Source organism: Equus quagga, chromosome 2 (assembly GCF_021613505.1).
Source record: "Equus quagga isolate Etosha38 chromosome 2, UCLA_HA_Equagga_1.0, whole genome shotgun sequence".
Lineage (NCBI taxonomy): Eukaryota > Metazoa > Chordata > Mammalia > Perissodactyla > Equidae > Equus > Equus quagga.
In genome coordinates, this window is record NC_060268.1 from 72,315,936 (window position 1) to 72,333,855 (window position 17,920).

Consider the following 17,920-nt stretch of genomic DNA (forward strand, 5'->3'; position numbering starts at 1 on the left):
TGGTCTAAGTGAAAGTCCATTGGAGGAAATTAGCAGTTCAGGGTAGTGATGGCTTCTCATTGGCTGAGCTGCAGTGTTTCTCACTGGCTGGGCTGTTGCTAAGCAAGGTGAGAAATCTTCCTTCAGTAGTAAATTAGTTGCACTTCCTGCCAGAAGTGCAAGCCTATGTGTCCTCCTGTTTGGAGTAATTGATGATGTGTGATAGGGCATGAGACTGCCCACTACAGGCCTCCCTGACTACAATTTAGTTGAAGTTTCTTTTCTTCATTTCACATAAGTTGTAGATGTATTTTGATTTATGTAATTTTATGAGTTGTATTTCTTTAAATATCAATACTATAAAACAATGTCTTTAAGAAATGCATACATTGAAATGATATATATTTGGTGGGTCTTGTTTTCATAAGTGGAAATCTTACCATCTTGTCTTCATATGCATTTATAATGCCAAGAAGTAAAAAAAGTCAAAACTGACTACACAGCATGGAGCATATTTGCATTGCTAGGCTTCTAATTCCTTCACAACAGAAGTTAGAGTTGTTGTTAGCATAAACATATCCATAGCTGGTGATGTGCATATTGTGATTTCTGATGTCTACATAACAATAAATAAAAGAAACTCAATCAAGAGGATACTTTGCAAAAAAAAAATCACAACATTGTAAAACTCCACTCTTATTTGTGAAACAACTGCACATTCATTTGTTTATAAGTTTCTGCTTCAACATTATCTTTTTAAAAAAATTTTTATTTGTTGCACTAAAATTGGATAACAACATTATATAGCTTTCAGATGTATATTGTAATATATTTCCAATTCTGTCTACATTACATCATGTTCACCACCCAAAAACTAATTATAGTCCATCACCACACATGTGTGCCTAATGCCCCCTGTTGCCCTCCCCTTCCCTCTATGGTAACCACTAATCCAATCTCTGTTGCTATGTGTTTGTTTGTTGTTTTTAGCTTCTACATATGAGTGAGATCATATGGTATTTGACTTTCTCCCTCTGACTTATTTAATTTAGCATAATACCCTCAAGGTCCATCTATGTTGTCTCAAATGGCCAGATTTCATCATTTCTTATGGCTGAGTAGTATTCCATTATGTACATATACCACATCTTTATCCATTCATCCCTTGATGGGCACCTAGGTTGCTTCCAAGTCTTGGCTATTTTGAATAATGTTGCAGTGAACATAGGGTGCATGTATCTTTATGCCTTTGTGTTTTCAAGTTCTTTGGATAAATACTCAGCAGTGGAATAGCTGATCATATGGTAGATCTATTCTTAGTTTTCTGAGGATATTCCATACTGCTTTCCATAGTGGCTGGCCACACCAGTTTGCATTCCCACCAGCAGTGTACAAGGGTTCCCTTCTCTCCACATCCTCTCCAACACTTGTTGTTTCCTGTCTTGTTAATTATAGCCATTCTTATGGGAGTGAGATGATATCTCATTGTAGTTTTGGTTTGCATTTCCCTGATAGCTAACGATGTTGAACATCTTTTCATGTGCCTGTTGGCCATCCATATATCTTCTTTGGAGAAATGTCTGTTCAGATATTTTGCCCATTTTTTAATTGGGTTGTTGGTTTTTTTGTTGTTGAGGCGTATGAGTTCTTTGTATATTTTGGATATTAACCCATTATCTGATATATGGTTTGTAAATATCTTCTCCCAATTGTTAGGTTGTCTTTTCGTTTTGTTGATGTTCTAACAACATTTTTCATAGAAATAGAACAAAGAATCCGAAAATTTATATGGAACAACAAAAGACCCTGAATAGCCAAAGGAATCCTGAGGAAAAAGAACAAGGCTGGAGGTATCCCACTCCCTGATTTCAAAATTTACTACAAAGCCATAATAACCAAAACAGTGTGGTACTGGCACAAAAACAGACACACGGATCAATGGAGCAGAATTGAGAACCCAGAAATAAACCCACACATTTATGGACAGCTAATATTCGACAAGGGAGCCAAGGGCATACAGTGGAGAAAGGAGAGTCTTTTCAATAAATGGTGTTAGGAAAAGTGCACAGCCACATTCAAAAGAATGAAAGTAGGCCATTGTCTTACACCATGCACAAAAATCAACTCAAAATGGATTACCGACTTGAATGTAAGACCCGAAACCATGAAACTTCTAGAAGAAAACATAGGCAGTACGCTCCTTGACATTGGTCTTAGCAGCATATTTTCAAGTACCCTGTCTGACCAGGCAAGGGAAAAGAAGGAAAAATCAACAAATGGGACTACATCAAACTAAAAAGCTTCTGCACAGTAAAGGAAATCAATATCATCTTTTATTTTGTAAATCTATAATTAAAAATTAAATTATTTGAAATATCTACCAACTTAAAAATCATCAACTAGGCCAAATAGTTTAGTGTTTTTTCATGTGTGTGACGCTTTGCTATTACATTGGAACACTGGGTCATTGGGACTGGACTCTTTAAATGGAAGCATTTCTAAGGCTTCTCCCAGCATGGTCCCAGCAAGCCTGCTCCCTAGAGCCATCTGCCTAACACATGAGTGTTCTCACATTGTTATGTTCTCATGGTCACTCTGGGAGCTTCTTCAGTGATCACTGCTCAAGTCAGGGCATGCTCAAGTTCCCTCCTTTGTAATCTGTGCTCTAGTTTTGTGGGACCATTGTTATTCTTGGTTGTGCAGTGAATCTTCTTGCTTGATCTCTACTAGGTCAGAGCTTCCAGAAGCACCTTGATCTTTGCTCACAGCTCACTTTCTCTGGCCAAAACTGGAACAGGAGTGATCCTTGAATCTCCTAAACCTTTAGGATTTCCATTCCCATACTTGAAGACAACCTCATGAGGTGTATGTTTTGACATTTTGTTTTCACAAAATAGCAATCAGACAAATGAATGAAAAAGCAATCATTTAATTCTGTTCAGTTATGTGGTTTTTCTCTCCATCTAGAGGATAGGTTGTTAAATGAGGTAAATCAGAATGTAAATAAATTTATTTCAAAAACACAGTCTGAGACTGTAATCTTGCTTTTTTCCCCCCAATAATTTTATTGAGATCATAATGGTTTATAACACTGTGTAGTTTTGGGTGTACATTATTACTTATCAATTTCTGAATAGACTTCATTGTGCTCACCACCAGTAGTCTAATTTTTGTCCATCACCATGCACTGACCTTTAAAAAATAGAGAAGTGGCATAGCATTATTCAATCAGGGCAGCCTGGGGTCAGCGTTGCTCCACTGAACTGAGTGTTCTGTTTTGCTACCTAAGGGAGATCAGGAGGTGATGGAGTCTGAGTCCAGAACAGGAGCAGTGCAGAGGCACTAGGGTGCCAGAGCTGGGGACGGGTGGTGGGAGTGGCCACCCAGCTTGCCCTCACCAAGTACTTCCTGTGCCTTCGGAAATGCGCTGCCTAAAGATGCAGAGGAAGCCCCTCCAGCCTCCAATATCCCTCCTGTTCGTTCGTTCTTGTGTAAGAGGCAAACGAAAGAGGGGGAGCTCAGAAAAAAGTGGATAAAGACCCTGCCACAGAGAAAGAAAGATTCTCAAAGCAGATATCAGTGTGAAAGAGGCGGGCAGCAGCCAGCCAGGCATGGCCCCAGGTTTCCACCCCTTCACTGTGGGCCATGGTGGACGAGTGCAGGAGCCTGGCCCGTCATCGATGTACAGACGTGGCTGGGCACCCTTCCTACTGCATGAGTTTGTATCAGTAGCTTATGCATCAGTAGTTTATTCATGTGAATAGCATTTCAATATCACTTTTTCACTGTTGGGTGAGCCCTCAAGCTTGGAGGGTCAGGATTCCCCAGTTCTTGAGGTCCTTGTATGTCACCAAGAAAACATCTGTTGGTCCAGCAAGGGGCACCAGATGGAAATTTTGTGGGTCAGCACCCCTAATCCTGGGTGGGGCTCCAGCATCCACCGCCTGCTACCCCAAGCCAGGTGCACTGCCTCTCGGTGTATGGTCACTATTTACAGATTTGTGTCTCAGGACCCACCCTAGAGATGCCAGTTAGGTTTATCTGGAGAGAGGTCATCTTGTGGGACGGTCTACTTTCCCTTCTACTTTACCTCCGAGTTTTCTGACTACAAATGTCACTTCTGTCTTGGGGTGATGGTCATGGTTCTCACCTGCACTCTCGCTGCAGCTGCCACTTACATCCTCTTCTTGTTCTGGGATCATTACACCCCAGGGAAAGTTGGCTCTCTCTGAGCAGGGAACATGTGTTAGTCAAGTCTGCTCATCCACTTACCTGGTGTAGTAAATGCTCCATAAACGTTTGAATACGTGAGAAGCTTATATGTACTTTTGAGCCAATTTTATTTGGGGGGGGCTGGGCATAGGAGGGCCATTTCCAAGTATGGAGCAGGTACTCTGAAAGTGCAGAAAGTGTTATCCATGAGGATCTGTCTGTGCTGAGAGAGGATTGCAGTGGTGATGGTGGTTGGGCAGCAAGAGGGGCCCACTGGTCTCCAGGATATCTCAGGAGGGACAGGCTGCCAAGTGGGTCCTGACAAGGACAAGGGGAAACTCCTTGCTGTGAGGACGCCATAGGAAGGCGCTGTTTTTTATGTTGAGGGCCAGGGCAATGTCACAAGACAATGTCTTTGAGTTTCATGGGGTCGAATCGTTGCCTTTAAAAGATAATTTCCTTGAGTGTGGATTGGCTCTCCTATAGGTGTTCTTGTGAATTAAAAATAATGAGACCTGGGGCCAGCCCGGTGGTGTAGTGGTTAAGTTTCTGTACTCCGCTTTGGTGCCCGGGTTCGTGGGCCAAATCCATGAGCAACGCCTGGGTAATTTGAAGGGCCTGTTTTCTGGCACTTATGCTGGGAGAGGGTTGCGCCACGCCACTTGGGTTGAAGGAGGCAGGTGTCCTCTAGGGCCACCTGCAGAGGTAGTGTTGCTACTTTCTTGCCCCTCTGTCTTCCCTTGCCTCCCAGGAGAGTGTCTTCCTTCCCAAGAATGTGAAGCTCAGTGGACAGCCATGGCATGCTTTCCCTGGCTCACCCATGTGGCTACTGCGGGGGACACTTCCTTATGGAAGGCGGACACCCCACACCGTGCCAATGAGTGTGCTGCCGATGCAGTTGTAGCTACAAGCCTCTCAAACCAACAGTCCTTGGTGATTTTATGATGTTAATGTGCTTTCATATGCATGTTGATGGGCTTTATCAGAATTGCCTTTGGATCTGATTTTTGAAAATGGAATTCCATTTAATATTTTCATTCCTATCTACATGTTAAAATCTGCTCTGTCTTGAAGACCCTCCTCAAATTCCTTCTGTGAAGCTACACCTAGCAGCTCTTGTGGGCAGTCTTCCGTCATTCCTCTGTCTGCTTTCTTGCAATTTTTACTTTGTGTTGTGCTTGATTATTGCTAAGTTTTACCTGTTCGATTAGGAGAATGGGCCAGCCAACTCACATTTTCATTATCCCCCTTTCTAGAACAGCGTCTAGGTTAATACTCAGTGAGGCTACATGCTTTTACGAAATACAGTTCCAAAATTTAACATTTTTCTGCTTGGAATTTTGTATATGCCTGTGAGCTTTCTTAATATGGGGCATTAGACCTCTGTGAAAAATGGAGAAATAGTATTACAGCATAATATAGTGTTATTTGTTTTTCCCTCTATTAACATTTTATAGAGTGTATGATGGGGTGGAATTATTTTGGGGATTTACAGATTTATTTTCATGTTCCCTAATCAACTCTTACTGGTTTCCTGCTTTAACTTGCAGAGTAGCATTTGGCAGATTATCCTCAAGGCCAACAGTGCTCCTAGTTAGACTGAAGTTGGGCATTGCTGATTCCAATTTTGGAAGGGTTGTCAACAGCCTATCAGCAAAGGTGTCATTATTTTTATATGTGAATGTACTGTAATTAGAACACAGTTGTGAGAGTTGGTAGTTTACAAAAGTGTCTAACGAGCTATTTCCTTCCCCATTCACACTGGTTGGGGAGTTAATTGGGTCCATCTGGTGTGTAATCCACAGTATCTCTGATATCTGTGATTTTATAAGCCTGTGGCAAACTTGGACTGTGGATTCTGTCGACGAAAATAATCCATAACCAATCTATAAATGAAAATTTGGGTGAGTTTATTCTGAGCTTAAATCTGAGGATTATAACCCGGGGCCTTTCGGAAGTGGGGTGCACAGACTGGTTATATACCCCCAGAGAGGATGTTTCACATAGGATTGAAATGTCCCTTTTACAATAGTCGCTAGACTGCTCTGTCGGCACAGCCATTGATGAAAATAGCAGGTAGGTCTTCTGTCTCAGTGAACACAGCAGGGTGGCAGTCTGTTGTCTCCAGCTGAGTGGTGACAGGTGAGCTGGGTGGTCAAAGGTGAGTGCAGCAATCAGTTCCTAGCCTAAGGAAAAATGCTTATCCCTAAGGAAATGCTAATGTGGGGGGAATTTGCACCTTTATCTCAAGGGCCTTTGTTCTGGCCATAGGAAATGTCTAAGCAGGTATGCAATGCGTGCTCAATAGCCAGGCAGACCCTTTTGGAAAAAAAAAGTCAGGCAGAATTAGGTTTATACCAAATGGCTTCCTCATATACTCCAATATATCCTATTGCTTGCCATTTTTATTTGTCGATTCACAAGAGGAGTTTTTGTGCCTGAGCTCAAAGGAGGAGCTTGGTGAAGCACAGGGAGGGTGGAGCTGGGTTGCGCGGGAGCTTGCTTTGTGGGAACTGTACTGGGGAAGGATTCAGGGTGAGGAGCACAGTGTGAGGTCTAAGGCCCATCCATCATCCGGGACTGCCTCCCACCTGGTCCTTGAGAGCGATCACAGCGCGGCGGGTCACCAGGCAGTGTCTGGCATCAGATAAGAGGACCGTCTCCACAGTGGGGTTTAGAGAGTCAGCTATAGCATGCTGGCTTTTCTTCGCGCAGTGTCTGCATTCGGGAACATTCTGCAGCCTCGCGTACTAGGGAGCACAGAGCCATGGGAAGGTTAGCGTGGGTTACACCTGGGCACGTCAGTATTGAAGTCTACGCAACCCACGCAGTCCTCCCAGGAGCAGCCCCCGCCCTCCGCTGGCGCGTGCCAGGAAAGCTCCCTGTCCACCCTTTGGTGGCTGCTCTGTGCTTGGCCTTTTCCCTTCAGGTAAGGTCCAGGAAGACGTTCACTTCTGATACCAGCTGCGTCCGAATTAACAGTAGGGTCCAGTGAGGACTTCATCGATCTTTAAAAAAATTTTTAAAAAAGTATGGGCAGATGTATGCAGATTTTTCAGGCACTTATGTTGCTTGCCCAGAAAGCTTAGCACACTGTACAGTGATCATACTGGAAGCTAGGAGCTAGGATGTAGGTGTGGTTCTCCCTTCCTCGGAGTCGCCCACAGACGGCTCCCTCCCACCCTGGCCAGGCTGGGCCCCTGCTACCTCCACGCTGGTCCGCTCCAAGTGAGTTCGAGTCACTGTGCCACCGGCGGCACCCCATGCACCCGGCTCAGGGCTCAGAACGGCTGTACAGAGCGCACATTGCGGGCCCGCCAGGCGCAGGATGGGGTGATGTGGCGGGGATGCGGGCGGGGGATGAGGGCAGGATGGGGCAGGATAGGGCCCGGATGGGGGCTCGCGCCAGTTGCATTGAGGGGAGAGGAGGGTTTACTTCTCAGGCCCTACGCCTGACCCAAGGCTAATCTCTGCAGGTATATTACTGCGTTGAAATATTTGTGTGGTAAGTATGGATCATAGTCGTCAGCTTAGAAATAACATATTGCTTTTTCAGCTACTTTTCGCCTACTCACTCTTTTGCAGGCTAATCAACCTCTTGGTCCTCTGTTTGCTCATCCATGAGATGGGTATAAAATTGCTAGCTCATAAGTTACAAAGCTTGAACTATTTTTAAAAATTGTTTTCCATTGTGGTAAAATATATATAACATAAAACTTGCCGTTTTAACTATCTTTAAGTATACAATTCAGTGGTGTTAATTACATTCATAATGTTGTGCAGCCATCATCACTACCTAATTTTAAAACTTTTTCATCACTGGAAACAGGAAAACTGTGTCCATTAAACAATAACTCTCCCTGTCCCCCTCCCCCAGCCCCTGGTAACCTTTAATCTATTTCCTGTTTTTATGAATTTGCCTATTCTAGATATTTCATATGAGTGAAATCATGCAATATTTGTACTTTTGTGTCTGGCTTATTTACTCAGCATAGTTTTTTAGGTTCATCCATGTTGTAGCATGTATTAGAACTTCATTCCTTTTTATGGACAATTAATATTCCATTGTATGAATATACCCAATTTTGTTTATCCGTTCATCTATTGATGGACACTCGGGTTCTTGCCACATTTTGGCTGTTGTAAATAATCCTGCAATGAAAATTGACGTGCCCGTATCTGTTTGAGTCCCTGTTCTCAGTTATTTTGGGTATGTACCTAGGAGTGGAATTGCTGGGTTGGATGGTAACTCTATGCTTGACTTTTTGAGGACTGACTAAAATACTTTTCACAGATACATCCACACTTTACATTACCACTAGCAATGCATGAGGGGTTCCAATTTCTCCATTATGGGCCAACATTTATTTTCCATTTTTTTGGTTCTTGCCATCCTGGTGGGTGTGAGGTAATATAGTGGTTTTGGTGTGCATTCTCTAATGACTTCTTCCTTTCCAGTTTGGATGCCTTTTCTTTTTCTTGCCTAATTGCCCTGGCTAGAAGTTCCAGTACAATAGAAATTGAATAACAGTGGTGAAAGCAGGCATCCTTGGTTTGTTCCTCATCTTAGGGGGAAATGTTTCAGTCTTTCACCATTGAGTATAATATCAGCTGTGGGTTTTTCGTAAATTCCCTTTATCATGTTGAGGAAGTTCCCTTCTATTCCTAGTTTTCTGAGAGTCACCCTACTCCCAGAGATTTTATGCTTAAGATGGAAGATGACAGGAGGACATAACTGTCAGGGGACAGTGACCCAAACCATATTATTCCCTGGAGTCTGTCTGTTGAGCTGAAAGGAGATGAGGTTGGAAAGATTCAAAGGTTGGTCCTGTGAGCAGATTCTGAGATTCTGGAGAGTCTGAAATTCATCCTCTATACCAATGTTTCCCCCAGTGTGTCCTATTTCAAAATCTCCTGGGTGTTGTAAAAATATAGTTCCCTAAGCCACATACTTCTCTGAATCAGAATCTACACGACTGGGTCCTGGGAAATCGTCTGAAGCAGACTCCCAGACATTTGGAAGCTGCTGCTACAAGCCACGGTGAGACAGATGAGATGAGACTGGCAGGAGGAGGATATGCTGGCAGACTTAGGAGGGGGAATTTGACACCCTTAAAATTGTTCCAGATGTACATAACTGATAATTCTATGACCCCAAAGTTTAAAAAGAGGGTGACAAGAGGGAAATCTTGAGCAAGTGGCTTTTAGGAAAACATAAATTTATTTTTAGACATGTTGATTTGAAGTGAGAGCAGGGCCAGGCCAGAGCTGCCTATCCTGTGTGGTGAGACACAGCCACTGTGGAGCCCCATCTACTGTGCTTGGCATGTGGAAGGTGCTAAAACATGTTAGCTCCCCAGTGTCTCCTCTCACCTCATAGAATCGATGGCTTTCTCTGACCTTTATCACATGTGGCTTTATTGTTGGTCTCATCCCTACATCTTAAGCTTACTGTTGGCAGAGACCATCCCTCTCTAGATTTCTACCTTATTCCATCAGGCACTGTCCAAACTAAACACGCATCTATTAAATCAGTGAACAAATGTTTTTGGAATGTTTTCCTTGAGCCAGATGTGTGATCATATAAAATGCTTTGGGCCACTGTAAAAGAAATAACCCCAAAGTCCCAGTAGCTTAACACAGTAACAGTTTGTTTTTTGCTCGTATGAAATCTACTTAGTGGTAGTGATAGTGGTGTAGGCAGTACCAGGATGATAGCGGCCTTGTCATCTTCAACACATGGTTGACCCACCGCCACCATCTACTCTCTACCCTTCTTCCCGTGCTCTCTACTATAGGACGCTGACCTCTATGGATTTCCTAGTGTTCCCTAGCTCTGGCTTCTGGTTGGGCTTGGCCCCTAAGGAGCATGGCAGGAGAGGAAATATGACATGATTGGGTGTTTATTTCTTCAACCCTCTCTTTCCTCCTCTCCCAGAAAGACCCCTATAGCTGATGTGTCCATCAACCATAGACCTCTGTTCATCTCAAAATGGCCCTCTCTGCAAGACTCTTTCAACTTAAAAAGCAAATTGACCTGTTATTTTTACCGTCAAAATGAGTTTATTTGGGATTATCCAAAAGAATTGCAATTCACGATGTGCATGCTATAGCAGAGCACAGGCAAATGCAGAGAATAAAGGAGGGGAGCTGCTTTTATGGAGAAAAAGGGAGTCAGGAGGGGCTTTTCTGAAGGAAAGTTCATTTTGGGAAAGTAACAGTTCAGGGCAGCAATGGCTTCTCACTGGCTGAGCTGTGGCATTTTTCATTGGCTGGGCTGTTTCCTGGTGAGGAGAGAAATCTTTTCAGTAGTAAAGTAGTTGTACTTCCCATCAGAGATGCTAGGGCAAGTCTCTTCCTGTTTGGAGTAATTGATGATGTATGATAGGGCATGAGAGCACTGCCTATAGGCCTTCCTGACTCCAATTTGGTTAGATTTCTTTTGCTAATTTCCACAACTCTTTCCTTCTGGGTTCTAGTGTTACCACACCTGAAGTGGGTTCACTGACCTGTCATGCAGCAAGCCAATCTCTGACACTGGGTATAGTGGAAGAAAATAGGAATTTTATTGCAAAGTGCTGAGTGAGGAGAATGGGCAGCTAAAGCGGTAATCCTGAAAAGCTACTAGCAAGAGTTTTTATTTGGAGTTTTAGGTACGGGAGGGAGCGAGCATGTGGCCTTGGGGGCTGAAGTTTAAAGCGTCCTCTGCACAGGTGTGACTATCTTTCATATTGCTTCATGGGTCACAGGTACAAATTTGGGGAGTTCTATGTGTTGCATGAGGTGGATTTTTAGTCTGTGATGTCTAAAGTGTACAATCAGGCATTTTAGCTTCTTAATGCTCCTGCAAGATGCTTAGTCAGGTAGGGGGTCGGGGGCTATTGGCAGGTTGCTGTCAGCAAGCTACACTTATCAGCAGTCCTCCTGCTGTTCTGCAAAACAAGCTCAGAAACTTCGGTTGTCCTTGTTTCCCACATCAACCTTGTGGGTACAGGCACAGTTTCACCCTAATCCAGGGAAATTTTAACTCCTTCATGCTTGGTTTCACTGGCAACTGCCTTCTCCCTTTATCCCCTTCAGGCCAGGGGTGGTAACAGTCTGCTGTTACTGACCCCATCCTACTGCAAGTATGTTATCCCTACACTCTGCCCATACTTTTGCAAATTGTCCCTTTATTAAATCCTCCTTGAATCATTGTGATTTAGTGGGCTACCTGTTTATTGCTGGTGTCCTGACTGGTAAAATGGCTTTCAAAATGGTAGTGCATTAACATCCAGCCAGTGTGTGGGAGAAGAGAAGGGGTGGAAGATGTATGGAGCCTAGAGTGCTGAATGCCACTTCCTCCCCTCTGCCCACTGTCTGGAACTTGGTCCTGTGGCCCCACTGAGATGGAAGGTTTGGGACATGTGGTCCCTGACCAGGCAGCCATTTCACAACAGCAACTCCGTACTGTGGAAGGAGCAGCTGGCTGTCTATGTCACAGCAAGAGACAGTTCTCAGGATTGATTGGTCTTGGTATGAATATTTAGTATCATTCAACATGATATTGCCTGGATGTCTTCGGTCTCCTTTTTTTCTTTCTATTTTATTTTTTATTGAGGTTATGATAGTTTACAACCTTGTGAAATTTCAGTTGTACATTATTATTTGTCAGGCATATTGTAGGTGCACCACTTCAGCCTTTGTGTCCACCCCCCACCCCACCCCCTTTCCTCTGGTAATCACTAATCTGTTCTCTTTGTCCTCATTATTAAGTTCCTCATATGAGAGGAGTCATACAGAGATTGTCCTTCTCTATCTCGCTTATTTCACTTACATAATACCCTCAAGGTCCATCCATGTTTTTTGGAATGGGACAATTTTATCCTTTTTTATGGCTGAGTAGTATTCCACTGTATATATATATATATATATATATATATATATATATATACACACACACACACCATATCTTCTTTATCCAATCATCAGTTGATGGGCACTTAGGTTTCTTCCATGTCTTGGCTATTGTGAATAATGCTGCAATGAACATGAGGGTGCATGGGACTTTTGGAATTGCTGATTTCAAGTTCTTTAGAGAGATACCTATAGTGGGATGGCTGGGTCATATGGTATTTCTGTTTTTAATTTTTTGAGAAATCTCCATACGGTTTTCCATAGTGGCTGCACCAGTTTGCATTCCCACCAGCAGTGTATGAGGGTTCCTTTTTCTCCACAACCTCTCCAACATTTGTTGTTTTTTGTTTTTATTTTAGCCATTCTAATGGGGGTAAGGTGATATCTTAGTGTAGTTTTGATGTGCATTTCCCTGATGATCAGCGATGATGAGTATCTTTTCATGTGCCTGTTGGCCATCCGTGTATCTTCTTTGGAGAAATGTCTGTTCATATCCCCTGCCCATTTTTTGATTGGGTTGTTTGATTTTTAGTTGTTGAGTTGTGTGTGTTCTTTATATAGTATAGAGATTAACCATTTGTCGGATATATGATTTGCAAATATTTTTTCCCAATTGGTGGGTTGTGTTTTTGTTTCAATCCTGTTTTCCCTTGTCTTGAAGAAGCTCTTTAGTGTGATGAAGTCCCATTTGTTTATTCTTTCTATTGTTTCCCTTGACTGACAAGACATGGTGTCTGAAAAGATCCTTTTGATACTGATGTCAAAGAGTGTACTGCCTGTATTTTCTTCTAGAAGCCTTATGTTTTCTGGCCTTACTATTAAGTCTTTGATCCATTTTGAGTTTATTTTTGTGAATGGTGTAAAAGAATGTTCAATTTTCATTCTTTTACATGTGGCTGTCCAGTTTTCCCAACACCATTTGTTGAAGAGACTTTCTTTTCTCCATCGTATGTTCTCAGCTCCTTTGTTGAAGATTAGCTGTCCATAGATGTGTGGTTTTATTTCTGGGCTTTCAATTCTGTTGCATTGATGTGTGTGCCTGTTTTTGTACCAGTAGCATGCTCTGTTGGTTACTATAGCTTTGTGGTATATTTTGAAGTCAGGGATTGTGATGCCTCCGGCTTTGTTTTTCTTACTCAGGATTGCTTTAGCAATTTGCGGTCTTTTGTTGCCCCATATGAATTTTAGGATTCTTTGTTCAATTTCTTTAAAGAATGTCCTTGGGATTCTGATTGGGACAGCGTTGAACCTGTAGATTGCTTTAGGTAGTATGGACATTTTAACTATGTTTATTCTTCCAATCCATGTACATGGAATGTCTTTCCATCTCTTTATGTCATCGTCAATTTCTTTCAAGAAAGTCTTGTAGTTTTCATTGTATAAATCTTTCACTTCCTTGGTTAAATTTATCCCAAGGTATTTTATTCTTTTTGTTGCGATTGTGAATGGGATTGAGTTCTTGAGTTCTTTTTCTGTTAGTTCATTGTTAGTGTGTAGAAATGCTACTGATTTATGTATGTTGATCCAGGAATTTTTTGATTTCTTCTTTGCTCTTCATTGACCCAATCATTGTTCAGTAGCATTTTGTTCAATCTCCACATTTTTATGGCTTTTCTGGTTTTCTTTCTGTAGTTGATTTCCAGTTTCATACCTTTGTGGTCAGAAGAGATGCATGGTATTATTTCGATCTTCTTAAATTTATTGAGGCTTGTTTTGTGGCCTAATATGTGATCAATCCTGGAGAATGTTCCATGGGCATTTGAAAGGAATATGTATTCTGTGGTTTTTGGATGGAATGTTCTGTATGTATCTACTAAGTCCATCTGGTCTAATGTGTCCTTTAAGGTGAATGTTTCCTTATTGATCTTCTGTTTGGATGATCTATCCATTGGTGTAAGTGGAGTGCTAAAGTCCCCTACTATTATTGTGTTACTGTCTATTTCTTCTCTTATGTCTGTTAATAATTGCTTTATATATTTAGGTGCTCCTATGTTGGGTGCATAGATATTTACAAGTGTTATATTTTCTTGTTGGATTGTTCCCTTTATGATTATGTAGTGCCCATCTTTGTCTCTTATTACAGTTTTTGATTTAAAGTCTATTTTGTCTGATATAAGTATTGCTACCCCCGCTTTCTTTTCTTTGCCATTTGCATGAAATATCTTTTTCCATCCTTTCACTTTCTGTTTGTGAGTGTCTATGGGTCTGAAGTGTGTCTCTTGTATGCAGCATATACATGGATCTTGTTTTTTTATCCAGGTGGCCATCCTATGGCATTTGATTGGAGCATTTAGTCCATTGACATTTAAAGTAGCTATTGATAAATATGTATTTATTGCCATTTTGTCACTTTTTCTTTTTTGGGGGGTGTTCTAGTAGCTCTTCTCAGTTCCTTTCTTTTTCTCTTGCTCTCTTCCCTTGTGGTTTGATGGCTATCTTTAGTAATATGTTTGATTTCGTTTGTCTTACTTTTTTCCTGCTTGTTATAGGTTTCTGGTTTGTGGTTACCAAGAGGATCCTATTTAATATACTATGTATATAACAGTCCATATTGAGTAGATAGACTCTTTAGCTTGACCTCTTTCTAAAAGCTCTAGTTTTTCACTCCCCTCCTCCCACATTATATGTTTTTCACATCATATATGGTCTTTTGTTTAGTGTCTGTCTATCCATTACCCTCTTATCATTGAAATAGGTGATTTTAGTACGTTTGTCTTTTAGCCTTCGTATTATCTTCACAGGTAGTTGATCTGCTGCCTTTACTATACTTTTACCATACAATTGATTCTATTGCCTGTTTTTTGTTGTTGTTGTTTTGGGTTTTTTTTTTTTTTTTTTTGATATCTGTATTTGTCGTCATTGCTTCCCACTTAAATAAGTCCCTTCAGCATTTCTTGCAGAACTGCTTTCTTGGTGATAACCTCCTTTAGTTTTTGCTTGTCTGGGAAGCTCTTTATCTCTCCTTCCATTCTGAATGACAACCTTGATGGATAGAGTATTCTTGGTTGTAGGTTTTTTCCTTTTAGCACTTCAAATATGTCACGTCATTCTCTTCTCGCCTGTAGGGTCTCGACTGAGGAGTCCGCTGATAGGCTGATGGGCTTCCCTTTATATGTCACTTGTGGGCTTTCTCTTGCTGCTTTTAGGATTCTCTCTTTGTCTTTAATTTTAGACATTTTGATTATAATATGTCTTGGTGTGGGCCTCTTTGGGCTTCTCTTGTTTGGAGCTCTCTGTGCTTCCTGAACTTAGATGTCTTTTTCCTTCCTCAGGTGAGGAAAATTTTCCTCTACTATTTCGACAAATAAATTTACTGTCCCTTTGTCTCTCTCTTCTCCTTCTGGGACCCCTATAATCCGAATGTTAGCATGGTTCATATTGTCCCAGAGTTCCCTTAAACTGTTCTCATTCTGTCTAATTCTTTTTTCTGTTTTCTTTTCAGCTTGGGTGATTTCCTCTAGTCTTTCGTCTAGCTCGCTGATCCGTTCTTTTGCTTCCTCTACTCTGCTATTGAGTCCCTCTAGTGAATTTCTCATTTCGAGTATTGTATTCTTCATTTCTGATTTGCTTTTTTTAATATCTTCCAGTTCTTTGCTGATGTGCTCACTGTGTTCATCCATTCTTCTCCGCATATCTGTGAGCATCCTCATTATATTTTGTTTGGATTCTTTGTCGAGTAGGTCACTAGTTTCTGTTTCCCTTTGTTCTTTTTCTGGGGTTTTGTACTGTTCCCTTGCTTGGAAAGTATTCTTTGCCTCCTCATTATGCCTCTTTCTCGGTGCTATTTTCTTTGTACTAGATGAGTTGGCTATGTCTCCTGATCTTGGAGAAGTGGCCTTATGTATGAGATGTCTTATGAGGCCCAGCAGTGTGCTTCCCTCTCATCACCAGTCCACAAGAACCAGGAGTGACCCCTTTATGGGCTACTTGTGTCCTTCTGCTGTGGCAGGGTTGCTCCCACTGCAGGTACCCAGGGACTCTGATCTTTCCTTCCCTGGCCAGCTGTTTGTAAATCCGGTTTGGCGGGCCTCAGCACTGTTGGCTACAAAGTTTATCAGCACACTCGTATTGCAATTGTCCTCTTAATTGGGTTGGTACCCACTGTAGCTGGTTGCTAGGCTCTGGGGCGTACAGTTGTGATAGGCCTGAGGCCAGCATGGCTGTTGTCAGTTCTCTTAGGAGTGCAGCTGAGTGGGGCTAACCCTTGGCATGGGGACACTCAATTGTTTCATGCTTTGGAAGGTGGCGCCGATCCTTTTTATGGCTATTTGTGAAGCACAAGTCTTCTGCCGCTGATGAGCCTCACCCCCCACCAGACCACATACACTGTCAACACAGTTCTGGTCCGTGCACACTTCTCAACCCCCTGGAGCATACCCCAACGCCACACTGCAGAGCCCCTCGCCCCTCCCCCAATGCCCCCCATAGTTCACCTGGTCCTCACACAAGCCCTGCCCCACAGAGGCAGACACACTTGCCTGCCTGTTGAGGATCAAGGCACTCAGTCAATGCAGGCTGAAAAGTAGCCTGAGGGCTTGCTGTTAGGTGGGGCCAGTCCCTAGGGTGGGTTGCCTGCCCTGGCTGAACTGGATTAAATCTGTGCTTTAGTGGGTGTGGCAGACCCCTGGGCTAACAACCCAAGGGATGCACCTCAATAGCCCCCACCAGTGTCCATGGTATTTATGAAGAACCTGTATTGAACTGGGTAGTACTTAAGGTACCAGATAAAATAAGATGGGAATAACATGGCAGCCATCCATAAGGAGCTCATAGTCTAATGGGAAAAACTGAATCAGTAGCCACTCTCTATTTTTATGCTTTCCATTTACATCTCCTTATTTAGTGCAACAATACTGAGCTTTTCTTCTTTTCCCTCTTAATCTATATTATACATCTGAGAAAATAGAAGCTCAGGATTGTTAAATAACGTAAGTTTACTGTAACAGTCAGCTCTCCCAGTAATGCTATGTTAACAAACCACCCCAGAGAGTGACAGAAAATACCTGGATATTTGGGGACTCATTGAGACATTTATTTAAATGTACCTGAGGTCTTTCTGGATTTACAGTTAGGAGAGATGAAAATTTAAAAAGCTCAGTTAATTGTTCAAGCCGGTTTCAACAGCTAAAAGTATACTAATTAAATCCCTCAGGCAGAATTAATCTTCTACCTCTCTACTCTCATCTGTCCTAGTTAGGCAATCTGCTCTATAGTTTATTTGCTGCCATGCTGCCCTCCACTGGTTGTTAAAACACCTGAGGACGGAGTCCTCAGTAACCTGTGTTCCCTGTAGGAAGTGCCCAGGGCTGCCCAGAGGTGGTGCCCAGAGGACACTTGCTGGCTTGAGACAGACTCCTTTTCTGATCATGACATCATGGGTATTGTTAGACATAGCTCAGGTGCCCTGGTTTTGTTCATTCATGAGACCAGAGTCTTATTGTCTGTGTCACAGGTGCATGCTTGAACGAGAAAGGGAAAGTAGGTGGAAATATTTTCCTAAAATTCTCTTTTTGCTTTGCATTTATGATCTGAATTACTGTTATTTCACCAGGTGAGTGTTTCACGGCATCCACAGCAGCTCTACGTGGCCTGGGCTCCTTTAGGAAAGGCAATGTACCACCTTATAAAATGACATATTCCCAATAATTAGGAATGAAAATGATTTCTGCAACTTTTCATGAAAAACTAGTTGCTTTTAAACATCATGTGTCCTTTAATTAGGGTGACCATATATGCTGGTGGGCTCTGTTATTCCTGTGCAATTATTTCGCTCTCGAATAGCTCCTGACTTGGATGCTAAGTTTATGGTGGCCCTTTCTCCAGTGGACAGGCC

The 17,920-nt window shown here is 42.3% G+C and overlaps 1 protein-coding gene across 6 annotated transcripts in view; it reads left to right on the forward strand.

Annotated features, from left to right (window-relative positions):
• OCA2 (OCA2 melanosomal transmembrane protein) overlaps positions 1–17,920 on the forward strand; it is a 358,682-nt gene that overhangs the window by 41,418 nt on the left and 299,344 nt on the right. The window lies entirely within an intron of this gene.